The sequence below is a fragment of the Phalangium opilio genome, unplaced genomic scaffold, assembly GCF_054372755.1.
Source record: "Phalangium opilio isolate 3A_F unplaced genomic scaffold, DU_Popi_V2 ptg000024l_1, whole genome shotgun sequence".
In the NCBI taxonomy this organism is placed as follows: domain Eukaryota; kingdom Metazoa; phylum Arthropoda; class Arachnida; order Opiliones; family Phalangiidae; genus Phalangium; species Phalangium opilio.
Window position 1 is genome coordinate 9,535,998 of NW_028324155.1, and position 11,933 is coordinate 9,547,930.

General features: G+C 39.7%; 1 protein-coding gene across 1 annotated transcript in view; it reads right to left on the reverse strand.

The window, feature by feature from the left end:
• Window positions 1-11,805, reverse strand: part of LOC149692772 (uncharacterized) — a 79,141-nt gene extending 67,336 nt beyond the window's left edge. The window contains exons 1-2 of the mRNA XM_089868646.1: window positions 11,789-11,805; window positions 11,507-11,719 (exon numbers count right to left, since the gene is read on the reverse strand). The gene's annotated coding sequence lies outside the window, so the exon portion shown is untranslated. The remainder of the gene's footprint in view (window positions 1-11,506; window positions 11,720-11,788) is intronic.
• Window positions 11,806-11,933: the final 128 nt, after the last annotated feature.

Here is an 11,933-nt window from a genome sequence, read left to right on the forward strand (position 1 = left end):
CTCTCTCTCTCTCTTTTCAAACCCTGCAGGGGCCATACAAGAACAATCTACAAGTCTAGTACGCAAAATTACACACAAGAGTTACACATTTACCACTAAAGTTATTTTAATTTCTATTTAAATCCGTAATTAATTCATTTATTCCGTTTTTAATGAGAAATAAGTCAATAAAAGACTCGAGAACGGTTAATTCAACCCTCCGGTCTTTGGTATAGCCAATAAGCGTAAGTAGGCTATAATTGGTCACCAAATTGAAGCTTGGGATGCAAATTTGGGGGCATCTAGACCTAAATGAAGTTGAAACACCTTCTACTATCGCAAAAATTACAAAACCAATATTAAAATTAACTGTCATTATTAACACAGTGTTGCCAACTTGCCACGGAATTTTCAGAACCAAATTCCCTGACTTTTCCAGGTTTTCCCTGACGTTTTTCTTAGATTTTCCCTGACCTTTTAGGCCGAAAACGTAAATGTTTACAGCACGTTTTAAGTCCTTATAATTAAATAAAATCTCTACATTAAGTTTTCCGATGTATTTTTCGCACCAAAATGAATAAGAAACATTATAACTATAAATAACAGTCTGAGAGATTTTTTAAAGGAATTTACTTTACAAAAACAATTCTCGACATTTTTAAGAATTACTCTTGAGTTTTCTGTGTTAAGACAAACTTTCATTACTCTTTCAATGCAGACTTATCCCCAGAAATTTTACCCACTAAAATCAAATTCCCTGACTTTGCTGAAACTTTTAAAATTCCCTGACTTTTCCAGGATTTCCAGGTACTGTGGCAAACCGTGTAACATTACAATTTTAAACACCCAGTTTCAAATTCCCTTATACTTCCCAGACAATTCTCAACCCTCGATAACCCCTTTAAAAAAAACTAAAATGAAATGATTCATCCATAAAAACGTTTTTACAATTTTACAGTAAAATGACAAAATATGGGCCGATATTTCCCTAGAGAAAATATATAAGGGTTACACCATATCTCTGTAACCAAAAATTCTCCTATTGGTCAGGGAAGAGAAGGATTCCTCTCTTGCAGAAAATGAGGACATAGTTTTGAAAGAGTAAACCCCAGACCAGTCCCCCCTATATATCCTTCTTCTTCATCGCTACCAAAAGAACTAAGCTAACGGTATGACGTCGGAAACGGACGTAATCTAATAAGATTGCAGTATAGAGTTCTTCGGGGACGGGGGGGGGAGTCTGAGACCGAGGCTTAGCTCGGGGAGAGAGAGAGAGAGAGAGAGAGAAAGAGAGAGAGAGAGAGAGAGAGAGAGAAAGTGCTTCTCTGGAAGAAGAGATGAGATGAGAGAAAGGTTCTCTCTCAGCTTCTCCGTTTTCGTTTTCCCGCATCTTTCTCTTTGGTTCTCTCCTAGTTTCTCTCTTACGGGGGGAAGGGTTTTGGGGCCCCAAAGCAGCCAGCCAGAGAAGATATTGATTTATTGATCCTTCTAGAAAGGGATCTGACCCCTTTTACTCATCTTCGCGACGGTAAAGAGAACCCAGCTCCTCCCTCCCCACTATAGCCGGCGAAGGGATCGGATACTACTACTACTATAACACCGTGGGGTTGGTAACTAACCATTCAAGAAAACAGTTCCCCGTAAGAGTGGTGGTAATTGCACATTTTCTCTATTGAAAAGATGAGGGAGGGTTTGGTTAAGTTAGGTTATGATAATGTACGAAGGAGGAGAGCAAAAAAGGGCAAAGGTCCCTTTAAAGAAATTCCTAGCTGACTTTTCCAGCGCATCTAATCCATTTTCCACGACCAATTTTGTTTTGTAGAAAATTCAGAATGTTGTAGGTTTAAAAATGATTAGTACCGCGACTTTTATTAAGACAATTTTCAAAACCTTCTAACAGAATTTCACGCACTCATTTTCAAAATCGCAAAAACTTGATATTTCTCGTTTTCCAACAACTCCGTACCAAAGTCAGTCAGTTGCTGTACTAATTAATTTAATTAACACCTTACTTTTAGAGGGTTTCCTCGAGGAGTATCAGTAATTTGAGTATGGTACCTTATAAAGGCGTCATACCAACTCTAAGCTTTTTTTTTGGTCAACACGCGGTGGTGGTACACAGTCAAAATGGCTTGTCACTAAAGTGAACTACTAGAACCAACCCTTCGAGTTAATATCATTTAGTGTCAAGTGATACGGGGAAGCAAGCTTTTGAATGTAGGTTTCGTGGCCCCATGACACTCGAGGCGAATCTATTAGACGTAATTACTACGAATTATAATTAATGTGTCTTTCCTGGCACGCTCTCTCTCTCATCTTCCCTCTTTCTCTCGCTCTTGAGAGAGAAGAGAGAGAGAGAAAGAGGGAAGGAGGAAGGGAGAGAAACAGTGACTGCATAATCTATTTGGCGCGGCGTACGTTTCGTGCTGGTCGGTGTTAAGCCTAATTCTGGTTAGCTTTCCGCCCCTCCCTCCCTCCTTCCCTCTTTATTTAAAATAACAGTTGTTTTGGACATTCGCCTCATTTTGTACTTGATGTATTAAGGGGCGGTAAACTCATTTTTGTTCTTTTTCATTTTCCTTTTTTTTGTAACAAAGTCAACAAACTTACTATTTAACTCAGGGTTCATACAACTTTTGGAAAACAAATTTCCCTGAGATTTCCAGGTTTTTCTTCATATACTTCCCTGAATTTTCCCCTATATGGAGGATCCTATGGAGCAAATGTTAACGAAGGAGGGGGGGGGGGAGGGAATTGGACTGTAACATACTCCAAGGACATTCCCGTATCTCTAGTAGAAACAGAGTTATGAGCCTCCAAAGTTTAGTGTAATGTTAATCCTGAGGTTTTTGTCAACTATTTATTTCCCTGATTTTCCAGGTTTGTATGAACCCTGTAACTTATCAAACAAATATAGCATTAACTTACTTTTCGAGCTGGTTGAAATTAAGTCATCTCTTTATAATTAATAATAAAAAATAAATAGTTTCAAAACGCTAAGCCAGGCAATAAATAAAATATTTGTTTTTGAATTTTATTTTTTTTATTTCGCGCGCGCGCGCGCTTTAATGCCACGTGCTTTGTTGAACACGCTAAAGTATTCGCTTAGCCTTTGTTTTTGAATTTGCGCGTGCTTTAACAATCGATAGAGTATTGTAACGTTACGTGATTAAATACTAAGGTAGGGAGGAAGGGGTTTCGGTATTTAAATCATTCGATTCAATTTGAAAAGCCACGTCTAGCGTAAAATTAAGAGCGACACGCATCGACATATTTTAAAGAATAATTAACAATTTTGCAAATTAAGGGAAAACAGCAGCCAGATTTTACAATAACCCCGAAAGTCTATTACGAAGTTTAATTTATTCCGGGGGATTGGAAAGGAACCGAAAAAGCGAGGTGTCGGACAGTTGCCATTTTAATTTCATTAGTAAAAAAAAAAGTTGTGCCGAAATAAAATTAGGCCAAATTATTTACTAACATTTTTAGAGAGAAAAATATATATTTTTCTAGAAGAAGTATCCGACACCTCACGATGGAAGGAATGGGATGAGGAAAGCGGCTCTTTCTCATTTCAGTGGGCGAATGTAATTAAGGACGAAGGCCCCAAAACAAAGAGGGCTTTTGGAAAATTCTCCTTTTTGGCGGGAAACTAAAGCCAACGGACGTCGTCCTAGTGGTAGTAAGTACAGGCGAGCGAGGGGGGGGGGGTGTTAATGCCCCTCAGTAGCTTACTAATCCGCTCGGCTAAGTCTACCTTCCTTTAAACTGGCTCCATAGAAGGGGCCCCTCTCCTTTCATTCGAGGCCCAACGGAAAGGGCCCCTTTGTTCATGAAGGAAATTTCAGGACCAATTTTCAGGATAGAGGAAAATTTCCAGTTAGATAGAAGTTGATAACGTGACGTAAAAACCCCCTTTAATGGATTATAAAAATTCCTATGTTGGGCTCCGGAGCCCATGACACTATTAGGGATTCAACCTACATTGACAAGCAACCATAAATTGAAGAATTATGGTAATTCGACGAAGTGGAATATTTCATACTAATTTAAGTTTACCCTAAAATTCACCAAAAATATCTTTCTTCTAAATCAGTTTGATTTATTACTGACAGTAATCCGACAAAGAGAAACTCTACCTTTCCCCTCTTTTAACCTCTTTGGGGTCGCTGGTCGCTCGAAGACTAACTAACAAAGTGGTGATATTTTTATTACTACTGTCTGGCGCCATGCGGTTGGAGTGTTGGGCCTTTCTCTTTTCATGTCGCCTGATTTTATCTTATCCATAGTGTAAACATTATTTTCCCAAGGTTTTAGAGGGTTGACCATGGTCCCAAATGAAGGCCGTTCGTATTCCCTGGTTGAACCCGGCGCCTAGTAGTTCTTTTGTAATTTTAAGCTTTTATATTTGTGAGAAAAAGGGTTTCGACCAATTTTACCTATAAAGTACCCAATTCCCTGGGTATAGCTTTTTATTTTTGTTGGCGACAGAATGTCGCAGCCGCCGCCATCTTTGTCAAAAGTAAAAGGTTTCATCTTGATGGAAGACAATTATGGCGACCCCCGACCACCGCGTGCTAAGGTGTACGAACTTTCGAGGTTGTGAGAAAATTTTAAATCCATGGTCGAGCATTTCCCGGTAAAGTCTCAGACCGATGGCGAGCTACCAGTGTACGCCACGCGAGACGTGACACGATGCCAACCCTTGCCCGATTGGCATGGTTTCGCGGGCTTCCAGGACGCGGTCCTAGTTGTCAGACTAAAGTGTGGGACCCCAAACGAAAAGGACACTAAAGGAAAGATTAGGTCCGGACTTGGTTATGGGAGCTACGAGAGTAATATCAAAAGAGTTCCTGAGAAACATTAAGTACCACGTCAAGGCGGAGACGCAACTATAAGACGCTATAACCCCGTTGGCAGGACTTGTTACAAGGTGCGCGACTTATAAATAAAATATGGACATATTCGGCACCCGGTAATCACGCGTCATGGAGGCAACGAAAGAACGAGGACGCTAAAAGGTAAAGTGCTGATTTATTATATTTTACTATCAATGTCTTTTCAATGACGGGTATTTTGGGCAATTGGTACGGCAGTAAGGCCAAGGTTAATTGTCCAATAATTAAATCTGAGAATTGGCGAAACCCAAACCATGGTCTTAACGCGCACATGGACCCACCTCGCTAACCCCAACCCAATAGCCTTACGCAAAAAGCACGAGAGCAAAAAGTACAAAAACCATCAAAGATAAAATAATTTACTTCAAGTAATAAACTTCCGACGAAGATTAGGAGGTGAAATTAGAAGTTGACACGCGCTGGGTTTGGGGGGGATGGGGGGGAAAGAGCTCGTGCGCGGGGGGGGGGAGGGGAAATCGATAAAGTACCGTGAACTCTCGTGACCCCGTTGTTCTATTTAAGAATACAATAGGCACCAAAGCCCCAATGCCTTTAAAGATACAATCATGGTTCCCCCGTTTAAACCGCGGTAGATTCTTAACTCGGAAATTAAGATATCGAGGTTATACTCGTTTCGTATCAACGTAACCTAAGATTAAAATAAGGAATAAACGCAATGGGGCCTAACTTTCAACAACGCTTCGGGCTTTGTGTGAAAATCCCGGTTGCCAGTGGCCGAGGCTTAGGAGATTTTGGCGTTGGAGAAGCGAGATGCCTTGGGGGGATTTTCCTTGACTAGAGTTGAGAGAGAGAGAGTATTGGAAGCAAAGAGGCGAATAAAAATGGTTCGAAGCCTTGCGGGAGAAAAGTTTTAATTAATCAGAAAACCTAGGCAACCATCCACGACCAGCACCGTGTCCCTTCCTTCTTCTTGGGCCAACTCCTCCGTAAAAATAATCCATAGCTTTCTTCGTAGAAACTAAGAAACCTTAATAAGTCTGGCGGATATCCTATAGTTACCCTCTTTAGATTTAACGTGTACTATTTTTTGCAATTACCTTATTTTGTCTTAATACTAATAAAATCCATGGAACAGTTTCTCCTTAATCTTTATCTACCTCTATTTGGTTAAACAATAAACCCCAGAGTTTGAAACACTCTCGAAATAATCAAATCAAACTTTTAAAATGAGTGTAACTCAAATTAGGCTTAATGGAGAGCAGAGCCTTGCTGGACCAGGCTACAAAGCTAAAACCCCTTACCTTAAGCCTCGGCTAGTAAATCTCCTCGAAAAGCGGACGAGAGAGAGAGAGAGAGAGAGAACGAGGTTGGAGGGGGGGGGAAGAATGAATCGATTTATGTTAGAACATACACTAGTTACTAGTATCAGAGAAGACAAGCCCAACTGAACCCTACTCGATCGTTGGCCCCTAATTGGTAATTGTCCAATTTCGTAGATGCATTAAACCACCAGAGAGAACGCGAGCGAGGGAACAGAATACCACAGCCGCCATCGTAAAAAATTATTTTGATAAAAGGTCATAGGTCATATGCCCAAAATCTCATCCATCTGTCAAAAAAGCGAGGACTTGGCCGATGCTATCCTAAAACTAGAAAAGTATAGTCCTCTTGGGTAAAGATTTTAATTCTTTTGCCAATATAGATACACAGGGTTCGCGACTTGTAATGGTACCCGTACCAGCTGATACGTACGGGTGAACGTGGCATAGCCCCCCCCCCCACCGGCCGTGTGTAAGATAACATTGATGTGGTTAGTGTATTTAAACTCAATCCAGGTTAAATCTAGCGAAGCTGGGAGTCTTCATCTCACCTTGAATGTTAAGTATTACTCAAAGCTACCCCCTCCCCCCTTGGCCATAAGGTAAATGTATCGCGAAGAACATTTGCAGCATTGGAAACTCGGATTGAAAAAGGATCATACATAAATTCAAGAAAATGGGAGCTCATCCCCGAGAATCTTCTCCGCCTTGTAAGGGGGTTTATAAAACCACTCTTACTTTGCTTTATTTCACGCGTAATCCTTAACACGGGGGTCGGGGTTACGTTTAACGCAAATTGGGGGTGAAACGCAAACGTGGAAGTTGTAAAGCCATCCTATAAGATGGGGAGAGGGAATTTTCAATTTAAGAAAGCCATAGAAAGGAAGCCGAGAGTGTTTTAGTTGTTTAGGTTATAGAATGGATAATAGTAGGTTTGCCCGTGGTGCAAATTGCGATTGGAACGCGAGAGGAGAGGCTCGAGAGCGCGAGGAGTGAAAAAGAAAATATCTGTTCGACTCGATTTGAGTAATTAAGAGAAAGGCGGGGATTATGTTCAAATATCCATAGCGTGACGCCTTTAACTCTATTAAAGAAACTGGCTCGAACAATTTTTTTTAAAAGGAAAGTACAGGCGATAATTTCACCGGGAGTTTGTACCGGAGATTAACTCTAATATCAGCAAAGTGACTTTCCATTACCCCCGACTCGTATCCTGGTACAATTTCATACTGAAAAAAAGCCTCGATTCTTTCCATCATCTCTGGCAGACCCAAAGTTTAACGAGATATAACTAATAAAGAAAAGGACGGGGGAATAATCCTAGTTCCAGCTGTATCTAAGCCTTGATCATTTTATCTACAATTCAGCGAACACAAATTTTATCTGGGATCGAGAATCGATAGTTTTTGCAGCTTCCTTCACCGAGAATCTCTCGCTCGGATTCTTATTTTCCGAGGTATCACGGTAAGAGTGTAGCGTCAGGAAAGGCAGGAATAAGGTTAAATTAACGGACAGGATTATAGAGGCGCGAGGTTTTGAAAGGGGCTTCCCGAACGGGATGAAACGGAGAAGCCAGAGGGAATTTTTCCAAGCGAATCGAAGAATAAAACGAGAAACGGAGTTAGTTGTCAGTAAGGATATAGGCGGGGACTTAGAAACAAAATTACTAAAAGCAATACGATTTGATATACTGACGAGTAAGGTTTTCCTTTATTATGGAAAAAAAAGAGACGATAAGAACCAAGAGGCAATTTTCCGCGCATCTTCTCTGGCCAAAACAACACTGGCGCAACTCGGGAACGAATTCCTTTCTGATCTCAATTTTCAACGTCGCTTTGTATTCTAGGAAATGTCTATAACACTCCAAAACATTTCAAATTATGGACTAGAATCGTCATTATTATATCACGTCAAAAGAAGAAAAAGTTTCGATTGTCTCATCCCAGGCAAATTACATCATTTCCTCAAATCCAGAATGTCTAGACAAAAATCAAAAGCACTCGCTACCCACCACCACTTAGTTTATTCAATATTAAATTTACGCGCCAAACTATCCGCGCACGTGATGATCCCCGCCACAGTTTCCCTCCCACCCCCTTATATCTGGTAATACTATCATCAGGAGTCTACCAATCACCCTTCTTCCCGCCATGTTTCACGCGACATTAATCCCAACAATTCCCCGCCAATATGGCCTAATATTCGCGTACTAAGCTTTAATAAACACCATCCGTCAGCGCGAGTAGCGATATTTCATTCCCCCACTTCCCCTTCATTAACGATTAAGGCGCGAACGCTTCTGTTCGTATCAATCTAAGCTTTCAATACGTTGAAAGATAATTTTCTAGTCGTTTTATAGTATGGGGATAAGCTTAATATCGCTGTAGTTACATTTTGAAATGATCCCTGCCAATACCGGGAGGGAGTATCACTACCCTCTGGTTTTTTTAAGCAACTGCCGCTGGATTAAGAAACCATGACGGTTTTTACACAATGGAGGTAGGAGTAACGGCACCCCTTAGCCTTTCCTAGTATACGCGGTTCATGGATGATAAGGTATACTGCCTAATCTCTAGTTTCAACCCAAGGGGGACGTTTCAGACATTGAATTATCAAAGTGGGATGAACGGTAATCTTTTCAGTATCATCGTAATACGGGGGTTGCTTTTGCCAGATGGTCAGGCAACGCGTTCTGTCTGTTCCAAATCGAAACGAGCCATACAGAAGGTCGCGTAAAAACCCGCCTAACCTAACAACACGCGAAACAGTTCATCATGTTTCAAAACTTATTTTTAATTAATTCCTGTAGCTTACTCCGTGTATTATTAACAAAACTAATCGACATAAAAACATTATCTCAGTTGCTAAGAAAGTTTTTGTTATGAAAATATAGTATAGTGTGTATAAATGTTTTATGGAAGTTTTGTGAAAAGTTCGAAAGAATAAGCTATTCATGTCTGGGAAAAATAACACACTCTTGGTAAAAACTTTTTTTTTTTTTCCCCCTTTCGTGCACAAAGCGCGAACTAGTCAGTCCTCCCTACGCGTAAAGAAAACGAAAAATAATGCAACCGTGAAGTACACGAAGCCACCAGAAAAAGCATCCCAACTCTCCCGCTGTTCAACTCTGGCTGGTTTTAAACTCGCATTACGGGGGGCCATCTCTTTTCCCAGATTAGACAGTTGATTTTCATTGGCTTCCCTCGTCAATTCCACCACGGAAACCTTTCAATACCCTTTAAAGTGACTTGGAAATATGGTCTAATCTTTAATAGATCTTTAAAAAAATTGCCCCAAAATAGATAAAATCTGGTACATGCATTTCTCGAAAACATTTAGAACATAGTATCCACGGGTTTAAATGTTAAAACAGATCCCAAAAAGGTCAAAAACTGACTCAACTATAGTATAGAGGAAATTTATGTTCGACCCCGATTCGCCTTCTCTCTCTCGCTCCCCGGGCCCTGGCTGACACACACGTACCACCCGCTACAATAGGGACATACATACACTGTACAGCTCTATAGATCGAGCATAATATGGTATCGTGCTAGAATGGTTTCCAGCTGCATCGCCAGAGAGATGAGATGGTGGGAAACTATTTGGCAGCGGGAGGGGGCGAGTGTGGACGGAGTGGTAAGGAGGGGGAAACCTACGGGGTTCGATCGTCAAACTAACCTGGCAACTAAGATTTAGCCAAGTATTTAATAGTTTAAAAATCCTAAAAGTCTCTTAAGGGTGGCGTCCGCTTTCAAGTTAAACTGACGCCTGCAAAAATTACGCTTCAATATCTTAGCGCGTGTCTACCTCCTCCCTTGACAACTATTTCCCTCTTCCCCTCTCCCCTCCGTGGCCTGGCTACCCTGTTATTAAGGGACGACCAATCGTAGCTCGACTTTCGCGAAACTAGAAACCCTATTGGATAAAGCGTTTCGCCTAGGATTTTCCAGACTCGTATATTTCGGAACGCACGAGCGAAAATACGAAGACTAAAAGTTTTTGGCAGAGTATATATATTTCTAGAAGTTCATCTTTCGAAGTAAATCAAGGAATTTTGCTTATTTATGGATAAGTTTAATTATCAATTGAACTTGAAAATTATTAAAATGAAAAAAGCCTACGCGTATAATATTTCTTTTTTTCCTGAAGCCAAACTTGAAAGATCTCGTTTAATTTTAAGTTTAGTATTCAAAAATCTCTAAAGGAATTATGGGAAACGCGAAAGAATTAGAGGGAAAACTTTGCTAAGCCTAATAGTAATTTATTAAAATCGTGTTTCGCGTCTTAAATAAAACTCCCTACGTTTAAACGAGGTCAGAGGTCTGAATAACCTTTCGTACGTGTTAGAAATAAATCACTTCGTAAAATTGGCTTCTGCTGGTATCAAGTATTGATTTTTACTCGAGCCTCTCTGAGGTTCAAGACTTACAAGCAGCTACAGAAGGACTTTTTATAAGACTTTTTTTTTTCTTTCCTTTTTAAAGTGAGGGAATTCATCTTGAAATTCTCACGTTTCTACCAAGTACCAAACCCACCCAAAGTTAGGGGGCAAAATTTTATATATATATATTTTTTTGAGGGGGATTATCATGGTATAAGATAAATATGGTCGTTTTGGTGGTGCGTTTTTTTTTTGTTAAGTTAAAAAGACCCTACAATATATTTTCCTATCTTTTCCTCTCATACGCAATTATCGTACGCCCATTTCAATTATGATAGAACAGGATTTTACGTTGAATAAAAAATACATAAGGGAAGCTACTGTGGTTTTAAAAATCGTGAGGATCTTGTTAAGAATTTTAAAAATGATTGTTGTAATTTTATTTTTTATATAATATAATATAATTTAGATGATATCATACCCAATTGTAAATTTTATTCATAAGTTTTAAATGTATTCGTGTCCTTAGTATACGCATTTACGTGTTAGTTTAAATTAACTTTAAAGGCAAGGCTTAACCCGCTTTATAATTATAAGGTTGTCGAGATTTATGCAAATTTTAATTTAGGTTCCCCATCCTTCCATAAAAGCGGATGAGCTCGTCACGCAAATAAGACCCCATTAAACCCGCGATAAAATTGATTATTTATTAATTAAGGATATGCTCATAATATTATCTTTGGTTTTATATATTAAATAAAATTTAGTTATTTTCCTCTTCCCTCCCCCTTTTCCCCCCAAAAAACGTTTTTCACGGCAGTAGCGCCATCATACGGTAAACTTAATATTTATACCGCCAGAAACCGGTTACCGAGGCTTAACAAATAATTTGTAAAAACCCTTACATTTTAGGAATAATACGCGATAATAACACATGCTAATGATTGAATTAAATATATTAAACTTACATATTTGCTATTTTTCCAATGATACCTTCGTTAACTGCAGGATTCCATCCCTCGCAAAACTTTTCACCGCACAAAACAATCGCGCACTAAGCCTCGGCAAGGCTAATCCGCGCGGTTTGAAAATTTACACTCGTCGTTGTTGACCGTCGCTGGCGTCGCATTGAAAATTACATTTATCACGTAATTTTAAACTTAAATTGAGCTACCACTTTCCTTGATTTGAAAGAATAATATAACCTTAATCCGACAATTAACTTAAACCGGTTAATTAGTTATAATTACCCATAATAAGGACCCAGAACCGCACGCGACTTCTTTCACTGACACTTCCGAGTTCCGACTTCTTAGTGTACTCTGGAGTACTCTAGATCTACCCGCCCCCTATTGGCATATGTAAAATTTAATAAAAGTGTGCTCTGAGAGCGCA